Source organism: Oreochromis aureus, linkage group 13 (assembly GCF_013358895.1).
Source record: "Oreochromis aureus strain Israel breed Guangdong linkage group 13, ZZ_aureus, whole genome shotgun sequence".
Taxonomy (NCBI): domain Eukaryota; kingdom Metazoa; phylum Chordata; class Actinopteri; order Cichliformes; family Cichlidae; genus Oreochromis; species Oreochromis aureus.
The window spans coordinates 26,038,880-26,059,318 of NC_052954.1; the positions used below are offsets into that span (position 1 = coordinate 26,038,880).

Here is a 20,439-nt window from a genome sequence, read left to right on the forward strand (position 1 = left end):
TTGGAAAAACCACCCGTACTGTGGGCTTTTGCTCATATTTATTCAGAAAAGTGAACATTTATAGAAATCGCATTTCTGTAAATAAAAGCAAGAACAGTGTGAAGCAAAAATGTTGACGTGACACAAGCTGACATGTTAGGGTGGTGGTTGAGTAACTAATGTTACTACCATATGCAGTATAAAACATGGACGTAGCTTCTGGGTCGGAAAAATTAAGCCGATACGGCAGTTCCTTAAACCTGCGTTCTATCTGAAGGCCACCAGTTGGCGATAGCTGCAGTTGCAAAGATACTTCTTGGCCTATAGAAGTCTACAAGAAAGCAACTTTCTGACTTGACCTCTGTAAAGGCGTTCCTGTTGATGGTTATGTTTATGGGCTCATTTTGTGTCATACTGAATAACAAACAAACAAACCAAAAAAGAAATGAACGTGAAAGTCTGTTTTGTTTTGAAATACTAAATTTCAATGTGAAAGATCAACTTGTGATTGACAAGTCTTTAGCCGTGTTTTCATAGACACAGTCGCCTCTCTGCAACACATTTAATTAATTTTCAGCTTTATTTATATGGGACTAATTCACAACAACAGTCACCTCAAGGTGCTTTATATTGTAAGGTAAAGACGTGACAATATTAGAAAGACCAACAATCACACATCCCCCTATGAGCAAACACTTGGGGACAGTGGGAAGGAAAAACTCCCTTTTAACAGGAACTAACCTCCGTTAAGGGTTTTTATTTTTTCGACAAGGATGGTGAGGGTGGACATTCTCATCTTGCTAGCTTGGACTAGTTTAAGCCAAGTCTTTAAGGGCCTTCTCTAAATCGGAAGTCTTTTCTCTCTTGGTCTGAAAAGGGCGATTACATCATTTCCATATTACTTTGTCATTCCATGGTTATCTCTTTGAATGCAAACAGGTAATTCCATACCTGCGGCTCACTGCCTTATCAATGAATTGGAGCTGCACCAATTGCAATCTTCCATGTGTAGTTTTTGCTGTGCTTGTGAGTGTCCTTCTTTGGCATGTGAAGATAGAAGCTAGGGCACTTGTAGGTGTGCTAGCTGCGCCTGTTAGTCCTGGAAGAACAGCAGGCCTGGTACATACGGACTCTACCTGCAAAACCCCCCACAAAAAACCCCAATATCATTGCATTTTCACAATCAAAAGATACCATAGGACTGAATCCCGCCCACCACCCTCTAACTCCCTTGTTGCAGGTACCAGGTCTAGCTACTTCTTCTTTAATGCTGGATATTCTGTTTGATATAGTAGCAAGAAAGTTAATAAAGTTAAACAAAAAAAGCTATGTCTTTACTTTTCTGTACAATAAAAAAGCTATGCAAATGTGTCCAAACACTGAAATGAAGTAGATGAATTTAAAGATACAGAATAACAGTGCAAACATTTTTTTTCTTTTGAAATGTGCTAAAAGCTTTCAGAGCTATTTGGCACCGAATTTTCAAGTCTGCAGCATCAGTGATTCTTGCTATACTGTGAAGATGCTAGCTGAGACGATACTTCAGTCTTCTGTGTCATTGGAGTCTCTTTTTACTTTAAGTCTTTGTACCTGGTAATTGTGTGAATTTTGTTCTTCACCACAGCCTGGTAATGCAAACACATTCGTAGTCACTCATGTAAGTCACAGCCATGGGACAGCAGCACTTCCTCTTCTGTCACCATCAAGCCTCGATTTTGACATAATGGCCTCAGGCGACCTAAAACACTCTTATCTCTCTCATCTCGGCTTTTCAGGAACTAAAAAAGAAGCCTTGTTTGCAGCTTCATGGGAGTTGTTTTGCACATTTCTGATTAACCAATGGGCTTTGACCATGTGAGATGTTAAAAAAGAACGCCTTTTTAAACAAGGAAAACCACAAATTTTGTTTCATGGAAAACTCGCATGATAAGAACGAGATATCCTGCCTTGGAGAGCTTAAAATAAAGCTTTTCTTTATCCACTGATTCACGTGTAAAAGTGTTAAGACTTTTGTGAAGGTGTTTGTGCACACTGTGAGTGAGTGGGTGCACTGTATGTGCATACCTGTTGCTCCTGTGGCCAGATTTAACCTTTTATCCTTTCTTAGCTAAAAGTGAAAGTACAGTTGCTTTGGAGACTGCCTAACATGTGAGCAGCAGTTCTGTCTTATTCTGTCCAATCTTACAAACTCAGAACCTGAACTATATTCTTTGGCTGTTTTCATTCCTTTCTGTTTCTCAGAAAGTTTCAGATATGGCTGCACAGAGCTTCCTCCGTGCAGAAATCACACTGTGATTTTGTCACTGAGTGACAGCTAGAATTTCAACCAGTGGTTATGTTTTTTATGGGGGGGGGGGTGTTAGTGTCAAGCATTTCAAGATATTGTATTTGCTTATTGATTACACAGAAGAAATCTCTAGCAGAACATTGAAAGGGCCAGAGTTGTGTTAAGTTGATGTTTCTGGAAGTATGCACAGTAGTAATAAAAGAAGGACTTTACAGGTTTTAGTGGAAGCGGGGAAAAGAAAAAAGAGCAGAAGGAAGCAGAATGCAATGTATGCTGTTTTTTTTTAACATTTATTAATAGTTTGATATTGATACTGAAATGCTGAGTCTGATTGTTTAACTTATTTTAGGGAAGACCAAGCAATGCATGTGAAGGGTGCATGCTTGTAGACTTGCAGTTCTGTATATTAGCTGGACCACCTGTAACTTTTAAACTTAATGTTTTCATCCTGCCCGAGAATCTGCAGTAACTTTAGCCCTAGCAACAGAATTAATTTGCATATCTTAACAGGAAACACTCCCATGTCTGATATCAGCACTTGTACTTAGAAACAAATTCTCTTCCTCAACTAAGAATTGCTCTTGTAAGAGTGGTCTCTCACACCCATAATAGGCAGGTATTTTTGGCCGGCCACGCTAGTTTACAGTTACAGGGTTTCCAGTAAGCTGCTGCTCTATGAAGGTGAGGAGATGGAGAATGTGTGACAGTTCTTGGGTAGTCGGCACTGAGGGTTTAACTGTCTCACACTGTGCAACTTATTGATAACTAACCGTTGCCACAAGTGCACTGTTCACTACTACTGTGGTGTTTTTAGTCAGAGCTACTGGTTTCCAGTAAAGAACTGCACCTAGTGGCTTTATAGGAGAGGAAGTGGTAGTGGCAGAGCCTGAAAGTGCATTCAGAAAAGGATGAAAACAGTCTTCACTTGTCGGTTGCTTATCTTTTCATGCAAAATTTTTGCAGAATGTGCATTTACATATTTGCCTTTTATTTCATTGAGCTGATGATACTGCAGCTTCCTGAAATGTGAACGGAGTGAAAAAAGGTCAAAGGTCAAAGCCATAGCACTGCGATGAAGAGGACACGTGCATGTGCACTTGCTGACTTACTTCTCGTGCGTCATGCTTAAAAACTGAGGTGGTATACTGTATTTATACTGTATTTGTTTGTTAGTGGTTTATGTTGAAGTGGTTGAAGATTGTTTTTAACAGTAAACTTGATAGTTTTACGATTTAAACACCAGGAAGTGTCTATAGCACACGTTTTACTTTTTGAATGGAGGTGGAGCGTTGAATCAAGAGTTATACAGAGTTATATCGCCATCTAGTGGAAAAGCACTGACATGACACCCAACATATAAATCTGCTTACTGTCTGTACACTGTAGTTCTCAGGGTTTTCGGGATGTTAATATGCTAATATTTATATAGTTTATATAGAAATATTAAGAAAAGCACATTACCAGCATTCTGTTTCATGCCTGGAAGTGGCTGATGAAAATTAAAAATGTACACACCATCAAATTGTGAACATAATAAGTGTGCTAAAGCAGAGGTGATTTTATTGCTGTACACTAGGTCATTTTTCACACCAAGAAAATTTTTTTTTTTTTTAAAAAAGATGCCACTTTAGGCTGTTTCCACTGTCTTTTGGACCTTACAAATTGATTAAATAAATAACAAAAAATTAATTGATTAATTGATGAAAACTGAAAATTGGCACAAGCCCTTCACCTTTTCTGAGCCTTCAGGGTCAGTCAAACCTTCATCTTAAGGCATACAACTACACCACCACTCTGTCTCCACCTGCTGGTAGAGTGGGAGGCAAACTTCCTTTAGCTTTTACTTTTCATGCTTCAGCTGTATTTTATTGAAATTATCATGTTTTACTCATGTGCAGCATTCTTTAATTTCTGTGTTTTACTGCTATTTACTTACTTGCAGTCTTTTAAGGTAAAATGTATTCAACATTTCTACCTTAATAGTTCACTGATTTCAACTTAATACTTAGGAAGTAAATTAATTCATCTGAGTCAAATCCAAGACTTTGGATCAGTTGCTAATTTCCACAAACTAGTCTAACTCGCTAAACTAGTTTATAGAAAACAAATTCATAGTAATAAGCAATGAAACAAAATTTTAAAAAAAGCTGCAGCATGGTGGTGTGGTTGTTAATTTGGGTGACGAGTGACTCTAAATTGCCCACAGGTGTAAATATGAGTACGGGTGGTGTTCTGTCACTCTGTGTTAGCCCCGCATCAGACTGGCGACCTGTCCAGGGTGTACCCCACCTCTCGCCCTATGGTAGCTGGGATAGCCTCCAGCCTCTCTGTGACAAACAGAAGAGAATGGATGGACAGATAGTAAGAAAACACTCAGTCTAACTGACAACAACCCTGAGACATGGCAGAAATGACTGATTTTTGCATGGGTCCTTATCTGGTGTGGCAGGTTATTTAAGAGCCGTGCAGCACGAACAGAGAAAGCCTGGTGACCTTTTAATTTTTTTTACACCAGAGGGGGCACTGTGGGCTCCAACGACAGCAAGAGTATGAAACCGTGACTAACATTGAAATCTTGGTTTATGACACATCTAACAACACATTGCACAACACCTTATTTCTTTGCCTTTATCACACAGTTGCATGTTTACTCCAGAATCTGCTTGTAAAGGCGCACTTCATTAGTTACACCTTGCTAATGCTACGTTGGAAACCATTTACCTTCAGAACTGCCTGAATTCTTCCTGGCATGGATTCATCAAAGTACTGGAAATATTTCTTGGAGATTTTCATTTATATTGACATGATGAAATCACACAGTTGCTGCAGATTTGTCAGCTATACATCCATGATGCAGATCTCTTGTGCCACCACATCCCAGAGGTGAGTTTAAGGTGATTTTAGTTTTGTGACATGGTATGTTATCCTGCTGGAGTCAGCCGTCAGGAGAGGGTACACTGTGATGGACATGGTCAGCTGTTGGTACTAAGGGGGTCAAATTTAGCCAAAATTCCAAATTCTTACCCTGCCATCTGAATGTCACAGTACAAACCAAGACTCATCAGGTCAGGTAACATTTTTCCAGTCTCCTATTGTCCAATTTTGGTGAGACTATGTGAATTGTAGCATCAGTTTTCAGTTCTTAGCTAACAGGAGAATCACCTGCAGTGGTCCTCTGCTTCTGAAGAGTATCTGCTTCAAGGTACTGTTGCCCTCTTATTGACTCAAAGCAGTCGGGCCATTCTCTTCTGAACTCTTCAACTGTGCATTTTCACCCAGAGAACTGCTGCACTCTGGAAACTTTCAGGATACCTCTTTCAGACTATTCACTGTAAACCCTAGAGATGGTTGTGTGGGAAAATGAGTTTCTGAAACCAGCCTGTCTAGCATCAACAACTGTGTGACTTTTAAAGTCACTTAAATCACATTTCCTCCCCATTCTGATATTTCATTTGAACTTCAGCAGGTCGTCTTGACCATGTCTACATGGCTAGATGCACTGAGTGGCAGCTATGTGTTTGACTGATTAGAGATTTGTGTTAATGAGCAATCAAATAGGAGTACCTAATGAAGTGGCTGGTGAGTGTATATCCATGTCATATTGAAGCTGCTATTAATAACTTTTAATAACTATATTTAATATCTGCAAAGAGGTATTGTCATTTTATTATTACTGTTAATTCTGAATATCTCAACTACAGTTTACACACATGAAATACCAGAGACAGAAATGACTCGTCGATCCTAGTTAATGTGGGGTTGGTATCAGCAGAGGGCAGTGTTTTCCACATCATCCCAATCAACTGAGCATCTGTGTGTTGGACTTCAGGCTGGGTGAATTTGTGCCCTCCAGCACAGCACCACTGGGTTCTTTGAAGCTCTGGTATCTCCAGAGTTTACACACTGAAACCACACCCGCTGGGGGATGAAGAGACTGAGTGGTTGTCGAGTGCCAGCTGGAGGTATTGATTGGCATACTTAAAGGCAACAATAGAGGACAGCAGTGAGAAACAGTTGTGTTCTGGTTCACACAGTGGATCGGGTCAATTGAGGAAGCTGTGACGATGTGTTAGACTGATTCCTTGCGTGTGTGTGTGGATATGTGTAAATCCTTTTTAATGAATATTGATTGAGCTGCAGTTGAAGTTTGCGTTGGACAAAGAGGCAGCTGCACCTCTTTAGTTCTCCATTCATTTCTTAATACACTCTGTAAAGGAAACCCACCTCTACCTTAACGGAAAAGTGACAAACTCTCCTTCTATGCAGGACTATAATCTATATGTACTACACTTCACATAGAAATAGAATAAACAATAGTAAATAGTAAACTTGGATGCCTTGACTTGTTCTCCCAAATGTTCTGGGATGTTTTTGTCTCGACCATTCTGAATGTACCATAAATTGTGTATAACAGTTTTAAGTACCCAGGCCTCAATTCTTTCAGTATCTGCAAACTACTGTAGCTTACAAACTCCCAAAACTAGACTGAAATGCTGTTATTGCTGCAATTTTTTCTAACTAGCGAAGATCATGAGGCATCTGTGTGTTGTTTTTATTATTAGACTCACAACCAGACTTTCAAGAAGACACGGGAAAGTGATTTTAAGCCTGACATGGGATGAAAAGACTGTGACAGATATGCAGGAACATGTAAAACATTATCAAAGGCCATCTACTCAACTTTTTATGGTCCTGTGACAAAGCTCAGGTCTTCTGGACTGCCTGGAATATTTGAAAAACCAAAAAACAATTTCAGAATAGGATATGAACTGTTTCACAAAGGTTATGCATTTAGACATATTTCCAATGAAAACAGCATTATACTGGGCTAGCCTTTAGCAAAAATGAGTCATTCGATAACCTTTTCACATTTCTTATAGATGGATAAAAATAGGGCAGTCTATAATAAACAACAAATAAACAACACAGTTAACATTACAAATGCCACAGGCACCTTATATGATGAGGTAGTAACAGTGACAAAAAACTGTAAAAGTAAGACTGACAGTGCATAAGAGAGAAGTGTAAATTGCATTAACGAATAACAGGTACACTATAAATCCTAGAAAAGCAGCTGCATGAAACATATTTTTGTGTTTGGGATCTTATCCCTGGCAGGTGTGCATCACCTATCACAGAATGAAGAGTATAGAGAACAGTAGGAAGGGTTTCCTGAAGCGTTCTTTGTGAGGTTGAGTCAGTCTGAGGAAGAGGAAGTGGTGTGGAAGTGTGGAGTGGAGAGGGTGTGATGGTTGTCCACGATGGAGAGCAGTTTGTTCATTGACCTCATGTACCTCACTGACTCAAAATGCCATCAAATTCTGAGTAATGATGCTTCCGGGCTTCTCTGGAAGCTGATGAGGCCCCCCCCAGCAGACAACAGCAAAATAGATGACACTGGCAACCACAGACTGACAGAAGATCTTATGTTTCTATATAGCACTTGGGTGGAGCCATTATATTCTTGGGTTTTATATCTGATAGCCTCTAGTGACCACAATAACGTTTTCACATCTGATGCAGTTTGTCTTTTTTTTTCTTCTTTGGTACGTACATTAGCTCGCTTCTTCACTGTGATCTTGCCAAAGCTCTTTTTGGCTCTTTTCATAGACTAAATTTGACAAAATTTCACACAGGTGTGTCAAAATGAAAAAAACTGAGTGAATTTTTTAAGTCCAAATTGTCAAAAGTCAAGTGTTGAAACTGCACCGGAAGGCACTTTCAAACTGTGTGAAACTGTGCTCTCATTGGAAATAACATGAACTGAAGCAGACAGCAGCTGTGGCTGTTCTTAGAAAGCAGGAATTTAAAAAATCGTGTTAAGTCTGCAGACACAAAAATGCTTGATGGTCCTAAATTTTAAAATTAAGTCTAAACTAACTATAATTTTTGGCACTTACCTAAGGAGAAGAATACAGTAGGGATTTGGGGGCAAATGCTTCAAAAAAGAGCCTAGTTGAATTACAGTTGGCAGAAGTTATAAGTACACTCATCATGGGGATGCATGTCATGGTAACTTTGGACTAAGCGTCTGAACAGTGTTAATTTTGAGAGCAAATTTAGATCTAGTTTAAAAAAAAAAAGTTTGTTCTCTAAAAGTTTGTGTTTTTAATGGTGAAAGTTGTGCCGCGCAGTTTTCAAAGTGTGTTATTTTTTTTTACGTCAAATCCGAAATGTGAGCATATGTCCCAGGCGTTGATATTTTGGTGCGTTTTCAGGAGATACAGGGATACTGGGAGCAGGTTGAAGCCCTTCAACCCCACCCAACACCATGCTGTTTGTCAGGGGCAGCTGACATGTGTGCATCTAGGGTCTGATTGGATCTCATCTTTCCAGAATATTTTCATTCCATTGTTATTGACAGATGAAATTGTCAATACATTTCATCCCCGTTATTGTCCTTGTGCATCAGATTTTATTTAGTTATCATCTTGTTTTCGTCAGGGCGAAAATGACGGTCATTGACGAAAACATAACAAAAATCGTTGGTCAACAAAATGAAGACTACTTCTGACCACACCTGTACTTTAAAACATTTCCATTTTTGAAAAAGATCAGAGGTGGCACATCTTCTTTACATGCATGCTATTGTTTCTAGTTTTAACATTTCAAAACAGATTACATTTTAATTGGCATTAATTAGAAAGATATCACTTTATATAAAGAAGCAGCTTCTGTTTACGTATAACTTTCCACACTGTAGCAGGCGGAGGAGTCTGGATTTAGTTTATGTTTTGGTTTGACTGGGCGGTGATTTGGAGACACAGCCTGTCTTAAAGTCTTATTTTGGAGACAAATGTGAAAGTCAGACACAGAGTGACCTGGAAACTTTGGCTTTCATTTGTTTCCAGTCAGAAAATGGAACGTAGAAGACGCCTCCAGTGTTGTCTGGATGGCTTGTACTCATACCTTTGAGTGAGAACAGAAAGTGAATAGGCCTATAGCCAGATGTTGATGAAACATTATAGTGTATAGTTTCTTGCTTCTTTCCTTTGACATGGGCTACCTTTAATGACCAATAATTTTCCACAATTTTAACTAAAGAGTTACACTTGCTAAGTCCCAGTTCCTAAATTAACTTACCTAATTTGTAATTGTTATTTGTTTATGATTTTCTTGCTAAACTGATGAAATCTGTAAGTTTATAGTAGAATATACACTAATCATCTGCCAAAATGTTAAACGTCTGGGACATGTCAAGTATTAGATAAATGTGTTTAAATGACTTTGAGTTTTTATGGGACTGAGTCACTAATGGACCTTTGATATAGACACAGACATAGCCTTGGTGGTCTCACTCAGAGCAGACACATTTTCTTTGTCTCACTGCCACAGATGCTCAATCCATTGGACCACACACACACACACACACACGCACACAACATCCAGGGATATGCACATTACTTCCCACAATCACATGCAAAATCTTAGGATGCAGACATTGGGACTCCACATTGACTCCCTTACAGACAAATAGTCTGTAGTGTTTTTGAGGGAATTGTGCCTCCTCACACTTCTATGCCTGTTCATATGTCTTTGAATGCTAATCAGGAGCACAATGGGATCTAAGACCACCTGGAAACTAATAGTGTTTTGGCTCAAGAGGGGTTGAGTCATAGCCTCTGTGAGTCATAACCCTGGACTGGCCCAGTCTGGATAAGCAGGAGAGGAGACCAAAGGCTGGGGGGTGAGATTGTGGGAATTGTATAAGGAGAGAAAATTAAAGTGAGACAGGGAATTAACTTATTTATTTTTTTAAATTAACCATAAATCCAAGGCAATCACATGTTTTTGTGTAGATTGTCTTGGTGGTCATTTTTGAGGCTCTTGTGGGTCCGTGTTGCTAAATTCACATATTCTTAAATTGCTGAGATCATTGTCATACTGGAGGTTTGGTCCACTTACAACAGTGAATTTTTGCTCCGTTTTTAGCAGTCAGTCTGGCAGTAAGTATGTTGCTTGCACAAGGAACATCCATCCATAAATCCATCCATCCATAAATCCATCCGTCCATTGCCAGAAAAAAAAGTTAAAACTGGAGTTCTGCAATGTGCAAGCTTTTTTCCTTATATGATAAGATTTCTACTTGTGCCGGGACATAATGCACGTTTAACTTCATGTGACTAACGTGTGTAGGTGTAACAGTGACGTACTGTATTTCGTAGTGGTGGTGAAAGCTAAAAGAATCGGTATGCCTTCCCAAGGAGTCCCATAAAAACAGAATTTCAAACAAACAAAACAAGTGACTATCATACTGATACATAGTGTTTATTTGATTCTGTTCATGTTTATGATAAATGAATGCAGCGTGACAGTAACAGAAAAAGTGAGATACAGTAAATGGCTGTGTGGGTGCTGGATTATTCCCACTTGTAAAATCTCTGAGCCCTTCTGCCTAACAGTGTTTCCATGCAAAACATTACCAGACAAATTGTTCCACTTACGTCAGCGCCGCCACTGCAGCGACCAATAATGGCAAATTCATGGTTTAGAGGACAGAGGAGGGAGTGTTATTTTTGACAAGATGGAAAAGTTCTGGCAGAGAGATGACATGATGGAAATCCTAAGGTGAGATCAAATATCTTTTTTTTTTTTACATAGTTTAAGTAAGTGCAAAAACACTTCAACTTTTATTGGCTCTTAAAGGCCAAGTCAAATAAAAAGTCGTATTACACATAGCCACATGTATATTAACGTATGTGCAAAGCTCGGGCTCTAAACACTCATTTTTTCTATTCTTTACTCTCTGTGATGTCACAGAAAGTGGATATCTTTTATTTGTCCATCTCACACACACAGCTCTGGCTGTTGGCACAGAAGCACCACCAACTTGCGGTTCAAGTGCTAGGAGCATCCAGTCAGAAGAAATCTGACTTCACCAACTTCATCTTCAGCCTCATGAGCAGGCCTCGCTGTTGGTTATTGCTCCACGTACCACTGAGCATTAAACGCATCCCAGATATTCAACAGTTGTTTTTCACATGCTACCTGCACTCCTTAAAGTTAAGCCGTCATGTGAATTTTTAAAGTTGTACATACTTCAGTTTGTAGTGTTAGTGGTTGTTTTAGCAACATTAAAAAAAAGCTGACTAGGTGGAAAAAAACTGGAGTATAAGTGTGTGGCACCAGTTTAAAGGTTGATTACTTCAAACCTTTAAGATATACTATTAAGTTTTTTTTAGATTAACAAATGTGTTAGGATAGCAACCTTTCATTTAACTAGGAGTTGGTGACATAGTTAATGTAGGGTTAAAGGGTTAAAGCAACTAAACACTTGGTCAGTAAACCGCTAACAATCAGGATTTCATCCTGCTTTACATTTATGAGAAAGCAGAGTTTTGCAAATGTAATACAACAGCCATCAAAACTGAAAATTACAGTGTTACACAGTCATGTTTGCACAAGATGCAATCTGCAATGCTGGTTTCATGCATTTCAGGCCCACCAAGCCACTGATAAAAATGAAGATAAAATGCCTTGAACTTTCAGAAATACTACAACAGCAATCCAGTCAAAAAGCCCATCTGAGCATATAAACAGCATAGGTCATAATTTGGTTGTAAATTTCACTATGGGCTATTTGAAAGGCACAACACTGGTGCCTTTTAAAGGAAAGGAAATGGGAAAAGATGAATTTGTCATGGGACATTTCAACTGATCAAGCCAGAGATTGGGAGCTTTTTCAGGTACTGGAAAACGGGCCCATTCACTGGTGGATTGGAAGAGTTTGTTTGCTAATTACCTCAAATCAGCAAAGTGTAATAATGTTACAGGTGTCAGTACACAGCTACAACATATACTGTAGACAAAGATGAAACAGTACCATACTATATGTATTCAGGTGATAATTCATAAGGACTTGCTTTTTTTTTTTTTAACTATAACTTAACATTCAAAGAGTAGCAGGAAATGTGAAAAAAAAAAACCATTGTCTTTATGGTATGATAGAATGTTTAGTGCCATGTCCCAGCTGTACAACACATATTTGATTCCCACACGGACACTAAAGATAGACTGTCACGCTATTCATTCTGATAATATGTGTAATGGCTCCTTGACTCATTTATAGACTCAATCTCCCACAATCCTCCCACAATGAGCACTCTGCTGAGCCAGCATTTCTCAACGTCTTACTTTCTCTCTTGATTTCTGTGCATGTACTCAGCAGAGCTACGTGGCAGTGAAGTAAACAGGCTTGTTTTTCTGTTTTGGAACACCTAAGCTAATTTCTTGGTAACTGTTTTACTAAAGCTGTTGAAAACAACCTAATTTAAAAAAAATATATATATATATATATATATATATAATTTATTTTTAATCCTTATTCTTTGTGTGTACGTGTGTTTGTGTGCGTGTGTGTTTGTGTGCTGTACTGTGACGTCTTGAACTTTCTTGATAAAGCAGATAAAGTTTCAGTTTCTGTGGATTTTTGTTTTCTTTGCATGTTTATCTGTGGCAGCTGTTCATATTGACTGCCTGGTTATTTCTTTTTTTTAATCCATCATTTTCAGGGTGAATTTTACCCCAGACACAGTTGGCACGTAGGGAAAGTCTTTCTCTGTAAGTTTAATGATAATCACATTATTTGGAGTTTGTTAGAAAGTCATAGCTCATTGCACGTCTTTGTTAACTCAGGGGAGTCTATAGAGATTTACAGGGTAATGGCTTCCCAGCTTCTTCTGGGTTGTGAGATTATTTGGTATGGCAAGGTTTAAGAGTGGTTCCCAGTTAGTTGATCCACTTTTATTCACGCTAGAATGCCTTGGCAATTCAAAATGGCTTGAATTCTTGAATTCTAGGTCAAGTTTATTTGTAAAGCACTTTTACCAAGGCTGACCAAAGTGCTTTACAGGCAGCCAATATAAAATAATATTAATATTAATGACAAGAATGATAATTATACGATGTCAAGGCTTAGCTTAGCTTAGCTTGAATTAAAGGCCAGAGAGCAGAACGGAGTCTTGAGCAAAGACTTAAAAATAGAAACAGTTCTATTATCAAATGGTAAGGTATTCCAACGACACGGGGCAACAACTTAAAAAGCTCGGCCATCTCTGTTTTTAAGTCTAGATCTTGGAATATTGAGGATCAGCTGATTACCATACCTCAGTGCTCTTAGAGGAGTGTGGTCATTAATAAGCCAATCAAGAGAAACAATAAATAAACCTTAATATTGATCCTAAAATTGGCAAGAAGCTAATGAGTGCAGCTAAAACTAGCGTAATATGTTCATGTTTTCCCGTCCCAGTTGAAAATTAAGGAGTGTTTTTCCTACTAGCTACAGCTAACGAAGTGATGACTGTGGTAAACCTACATAGAAAGGATTACAATAATCACGTCTTGTCATGATAAGAGCATGTATAACTCTATCAAAGTCATTATAAGAAAGGTGATACTTTGATTTTCTGTTGGGCTCCACATGGTTTCTGTTTGGACAGCTTACATTATGTATTTTGCTGACTTCTCAGATGAAACAATAGCCAGTCAGGTAGCAACTGGTGGGCTTATTTTACTTTAAGTCACAAAAATGATGACTGATTTCCACTTATGCTGACACACACTGCCCATTTAACCTCACATGACTCATTTCTGCAGCTGCCTTTGTAAATGTGATTTACAGTGGCATGGCAGAAAGTAAAGGGGCTGGCAATATGGGGGAATCTGTAGGGTGCTTACTCGGGTTACGGCTTTCCCAGTTCATATATTTGAAATGTTATTTGATGACCAATCCTTAAAGGGCTATAAACATGGTTTTAACACTTTACTGTTCTTCTAGTAAGCCTAACTTCAAAAACCAGTTCATGCCCCCACATTTATAGGTATAGACACAAAATAAACAGATCTAAACACAGAGCAGCATGAGCATAAGCATATTCTTTTTTCTTTGTCCATTTTCCACATAAAAATTATATTATTTCAGTTTAGGTTCACTCTTTTATTTTCCCTGGTCATTCACAACCCACTTGCAGTGGCTTTATTCCCCACTAATTGGACGTGATCTACACTTTTACACACAGTGTTAATTTAAGATTATTAGCATTGTACATACATCAGCTTTGTTGTATTAAGTACTAACAAGATGAAGTTGACATGTAGCCTAGCTTTTAGCTAAATGCTACATGGCTATATGGTCTTAGGCCTTACAACTGTAGCACGTTTCGCTCATCAATTGAAATGGAAGTACTGAGACGGTCTGGTTCTGTTGCGTCATTTGTAATAAACAGAAAACGATTCAAGTTTCACAGAGCAGCTAAGTTTCCTATCTCCTTTTTAATAAACTGCCGTAACTGAAGCATGTGCTAATGCATGCCGAATGGTCTTCTACCAGAGATTACCATATAGAGTCTGCATTGTAGCGGTAATGCTGCAAAACTGTCATATCCTGTTCATCAGCAATATACAGTAATTAACCAGCCTGAACTACAGTAGCATCCGGTGTAATCTTCTGCTACTGCCAGTATGACTATGCACAATTTGCATGAGACACCATGCCCAAGTCTATACTTGTCTCTCTCTATGGGTATATAATAGGGGTATGTGTGTGTGTGTGTGTGTGTGTGTGGAGAGTGTGATGGGAAAAGTGTGGGAACTGCAGAGGAGGAAACGTGTATTTACTAAGTTGGCTCAGAGTTCCCATGAATTCCTCTGGATAGGAGATGGAGCTGGACGTGGGGGGTTGTATTACAATAACCCCAGAGGCAGACTGATTCATAATGTCAGTGCAAACTGTAATGGAGTATGTCGGGGGAAAAGTTACTGTAGATGCGTAGATGGATATAAAAAGCAAAGAATTAGCAATAGGGTGGTACACTTTCAAAATGATCCAGTAATTTTTTTCACTTTATATGTTGTATTAATGCTCTGTTAATATGTATTAATGCCAGGCAAGGTGACAAGTTTCTAAATGTCACCAAAAGTGCTGGTCAAGATAAAAATGCAAACGTTTAAGGGCTCTGATAAATAAAATACATTGACGCAAAATAAAGCCATTTGAATATAAGCAATGATGGAGGATTTTAAAAAAATCACACCAAGTGGTTTAAAGCCTTGTTTGTTTCCTCTTGAGGTTATTGCTATTGTGATTCATCGGTCATTACAGTTCATCAGACTTATTGTCCTAAAGTTGCACTTTCACCATCAGTCTTATTCCCAGTTTTGACCTCAGAGATCTACCGAGTTTCACTTGTGCAATTATATATAGCTTGTACATTGATGCTGCACTTGCAAACACTTCCTAAATCACAGAAGCTTTTGCTCAGATTGGATGCAGTAAGTGGCTGTGGTAACTGGGCATTTAAGGATTAAACACTTTTGAGAAATGCTCTAATCTTGTCACCTTGGCAAACTTGAAGAAAAAGCCTACAAATAACTTTGAAGTTAACAAGTTTTACATGTTTATAAGACATAAAAATATGTTTTTTGGTGACTGCATGCACTCACCAGCCACTTAATTAGTTATACATTGCTATTACTGGATTTGATCACTTTTTGCCTTCAGGATTACCTTAATTCTTCCTGGCATAGATTCAACAAGGTGCTGGAAACATTCATTGGAGATTTTGGTCCATATTGACATTATACCGTCACACAGTTTCTGCAGATTGTTGAGCTTCACATGCATGATGCAGATCTCCTTTTCCGCCACAGTCCAAATATGCTCTATCAGAATGAGATCTGGAGACTGGGGAGGCCATTTGAGTCTAGTGAACTCATTATCATACTCAGGAAACCTGTTTGAGATGATTGGGATACCCTTTATGATCACAGCATAACCACAGATGGGTATGCTGTGATCATAAAGGAACAGACATTTTCAGCAGCAACACTCATGTTGGCTGTGGCATTTAATGATGTTCAGTTGGTACTAAGGAGGCCAAAATGTGCCAGTAAAATATCCCTACACCATTACCCCATCACCACCAGCCCAAACCATTGATACAGGCACAATGGAACCATGCTTTCATGCAAATTGTACCCCCAGTGTCCTGTTTTTAGCTGACAGTTGTGGCACCAGGTGGTGTCTTCTGTTGCTGTACACTGCATACTTTTGTAATGAGTGGTTATTTGAGTTACTGTTGCCTTCCTGTCAGTTCAAAGCAGTCTGGCCATTCTCCTCTGACCTCTGACATCAACAAGACATATTTGCTCAGAGAACTGTGGGAACTGGATATTTTTTCCTTTTCAGACACTTCTCTCTAAATCCTAGACATGGTTGTTCAGGAAAATCTCGGTAGACCAGCAGTTTTCTAGAAACACAAACGTTTAAAAATAGTGTAGGGTTGAAAATTTGAATTTTCAAGTATTTCAGTGAGTATCCTATAAAGGGTTAACGGTGTTCTAAACCAAAAGTAAAAATTAAAGCATGTTAGGCAACCTGTTGTGCTTAAGATAATTATCTAGTGTAATCAGGAAATTGTTCCTTTGTAGAACTTTACTAGAAACCCAACCAGTTATTTTTTATAATTCTCCTTGAGAACACATTAAATAAGAGCAAGATTCTCTGTGGTTAATAAGTGAGGTTTAGAGTTGTCAGTGGGCTTTTGTCCTACTACAGTACTTTCAGTCTTTAGGCAAAGCTACACTAAACATGTGCTCAGTCTAGTGCCACCTTTAAAGCTAGCCCGTGTAGTAAAGGCTGCTGGTCAGAACAAGTAATGGTGTGGAATCTATTGAAGTTAGGAAGATTGTATTTAATTCCCAGCAAATCCATCAGTTCATTTAAAAAAGAAAAAGTAATTCTTTTATGAAAAAGTTATAGACCTAGTTTTGAATTGGTGGATATCAGAACAATAAGCTTCAAACATGCAATTGTTGAGCTATTTCTTTAACCAAGGCACTTAGCCTGGGTTCTCCAGCCTTTTAGCTTGTGGGTGTGAAGGAAAGCAACTCCCCCAATACATGAAAGCTAAGAGACCATGCCCCTGGGAATTCTGGGAAAAGGGAAAACTGTCTGGTTGTTGTGCCATTTTCTCATGACACACACCATGGGGTCAGCTCATGACATGCCTTCTCAGGCTTTTTCCTAAATACACATACACATGTTTGCACTTTAGGGCTTGTGAGGACTCTCAGTGAGAAAATGAATTACAAAGCACATTGGAGGAACTTCAGTCATGACAACTAAATTCCTAACCCTCACCTGAACCCTTGGACAGCACACTGAAGGTCTGTCTCAGAGTTAGGACAAGCCTAAACAGCCTCAGTTTCAGTGGTTTTTTGTTTTTGATTTAAATTAGTTCTCACAAAGATGGACAGACACACTTCAAACTCTTTTCCTGCTTTAAAGGAAAAGAGTTTGAAGTGGAAAGTAGATAGATGGCAGGTTAAGTAGTGTGTGTGTGTGTGTGTGTGTGAGTGTGTGTGTGTGTGTGTGTGTGTGTGTGTGTGCACCCAGAAGTTGGCCAGTCATTAGTAGAGCTCTGTGCGTTGGAGGAAGTGGTGGTTACTGATGACTCAGCCGAGCCATGCATTTCATTCTTTCTCTCTCCAGTCTCTCTCTGCTCTCTCCTCCCTCTGTCATTTGCTTTGCTCTTTACATTCTATTCATTCTTCTTTTCTATTCTGGATCTTTATTTTCTATTTTACTCTCACCCTTTCTGTCTCTGTCCGACACCTTTTCTCTCTTCCTCCTGATTCATCTTGACCTTTGGAGACATCTCTGAGTGTGTATTTTTGTGTGTATGTGTGTGTGTATGTGTGTATGAGAGAGTGTGCATGTGCTGTGTGTCTGCCTGACTAGGATATTCAGCAATGTGAGTGGGAAGATAACTGGCTTCCTTCAGAGTGATTAAAACATTCCTTCTTCTTTTTCCTCTCTCTCTTTCTTTCTCTACCCTTTTAGTTCTCATTGACTTTCTGATGAAGATGAGGATGAGGAGAGACAAACTGGTAAGTAAACCTCAAACTGGACATTAGCTTTGTTTTTTTAGCACTGACTGATGTTTATCAGACTTAGAAGAAACACAGTTCTAGGAAACTCTCTTCTTTCATATTTTAATCTGTGTGCCGCTCGATAGTAATTTCTGCAGATGTTGTAGAAAAGCTTTGCTTCTTTAAGATCTTTGGTAAAATAGATCAAAGTAAAGGAAAGTTCACACATTGTGTATTTATAAAAGTAGAGAAAATACCATCTTAAAGAGCAGGAAGGAATCAGGTACTAGCCTGAAGATCTTACAAATGTTTCTGAACCTTATGAATTTGTTTGCGGGGCCATTTGAGTTCGTTTTATCCCTCTTAAGTAAAAAAAAAGACGTTAATAAGTTGCTTTTTTAAAAATAGTGCGCACGGAGTGATTTTCCTACAGCACAAAATAGCATAGCATGCAAAACACAGGTTCGCCTTTTGCTGAGATGGGTTAAAAATAGGAAACGTAATGAAAAATCTGACAGTGGAGAATGACAGAGATGGTAAATAGCACTGTGAAGAAAAATGTTTTGAGTTAGTTGGCAGTCGGACAGGTTGTGGCAGATATTGGCTATATTCGGCACTTGGCATGTATAGTAACTCTAAACTTAGTCATTTAATCATAGTGTGACGCACTGACCGCACCTCTAAAGGGCTAAAGTGAAAGTGGCGGTATTATATCTCCTGGTGATATTGAAGCAGCTGTCTGCAGATGGAACAAGGGGATCAAAGAGTTCCAGATCAGGAGCACGTTAATCACTTTGATCAGTCTGTGTACAAGAATGAGTATTTTAGTGACGTTAGTGGGAGTTTCACAGCCTGCACTGACGCAAAGATCTGTAAGCTGTGTAAAGTCATGCTTATGAGGAGGAAAATCAAAAACACAAACATTATGCTGCACTCCAGGTTCATATTTTGAATGAACAGAAAGGCCTTTTTGAGTAGGCTAGCTAGAAGTGAGGGCTTTATTGCTTCACAGGTTGCAGCGTTATTATAACGTGCCAGACATACAGTGAGGCATGGATTGCAAAAATAAATAAATAAAAATAATTAGACTATCACTTGGTAAATAAAGGCTGGAAGATTACTGGAAGGTTATTTTCATCAAGAGCAAACATTGCTTTGCTGTTTGATCTGTGGTGACAGAAACAACAAACATAGACACACCAAATGTTGCCTTGTATGTGTTTATCTGACCAAAATCACAAAATCGAGCTATATCAGCTGTAGTTTGTGTTAATGCTGCATTCAATGGCAAATGGAAACTTGCATATTTAGTGCGAGTGGGAAAAATGGATGAATATAAAACAAAATTGTGTAAACTACCGGAGAACTAGCTACTGGGATTCAGATTGGTACTCTGTGTGGTATATTGCTTCCAAAAACGTGAGAGATTTGTTATTGATCTAATTCACCTTTGCACCACACAGCCTTTACCCCAGTTTGCCATTTTAGTGACAGGTGACATTTTAATTATTTATCTACCAGGTATAGCAAATGGAGCTCAGCGCTTTGGTGTAGATTACGTGAGCTATAAAAATGTAAAGATTCATATTTTACTTTGGATGCAAGGATGAATGACATCTATTAACACCAGTGATATTTTTAGCCAGTTAATTTGTTTGAGTCACCAACTTAATGGTTGTAGCCCACTAAGACACCTAAAATCATGTTTTCACACGGAGTAGCATTTTTTGCAATGAAAGTTGAATAAATAAGGAAGGTTTTAGACAAAATGGCTTAAACTGTATCAGTGAAAAGGGTAATTTTGTCCAGAATAAATGTGAGTTGCATTTATCATTGTAGCTGCAGACACAATCTTGCATGCCGTGAAAAACGTGATAGCTGCACAGTGAGCATTTCTAGCTTTGTGCTTGCTAAAAATCTTGCAGCTCTGGAAAATGAAGCCAGTGTGCAAGCGCCTTAAACTTTCATTCTTTCCAATGATCAGTGAGGGGCGACTCTTCCTTTTGCAAGTAGAGGCCCAGTTTAATAGATTTTAACGGGAAGATAACCCTCAGCTCCCTCGATCTATGATGCCAGTAAACAGTAGCCTTATGATTTTGTGGTTTCAGTTGTTAATTACAAGGTGTAATTGAGACAACACGATGCTCATTTTGTAAATGATGGCTTTCATTTGTCAAAAGGACGTTAAAGTACAGTATGCTTTAGGGTGGGCTTCGCTTGTGATCGATGGATCGCTTCAGTATGAGTGTGCAGTTTCCCTCAGTTTCTTAGTCAGATTCACTGCTTTTGTCACATACAAACAA

At 38.7% G+C, this 20,439-nt stretch overlaps 1 long non-coding RNA gene across 1 annotated transcript in view; it reads left to right on the forward strand.

The window, feature by feature from the left end:
• Window positions 1–20,439, forward strand: part of LOC116324838 — a 76,391-nt gene that overhangs the window by 5,166 nt on the left and 50,786 nt on the right. The window contains exon 2 of the long non-coding RNA XR_004199805.2: window positions 18,108–18,154. This is a non-coding gene — a long non-coding RNA (uncharacterized LOC116324838). The remainder of the gene's footprint in view (window positions 1–18,107; window positions 18,155–20,439) is intronic.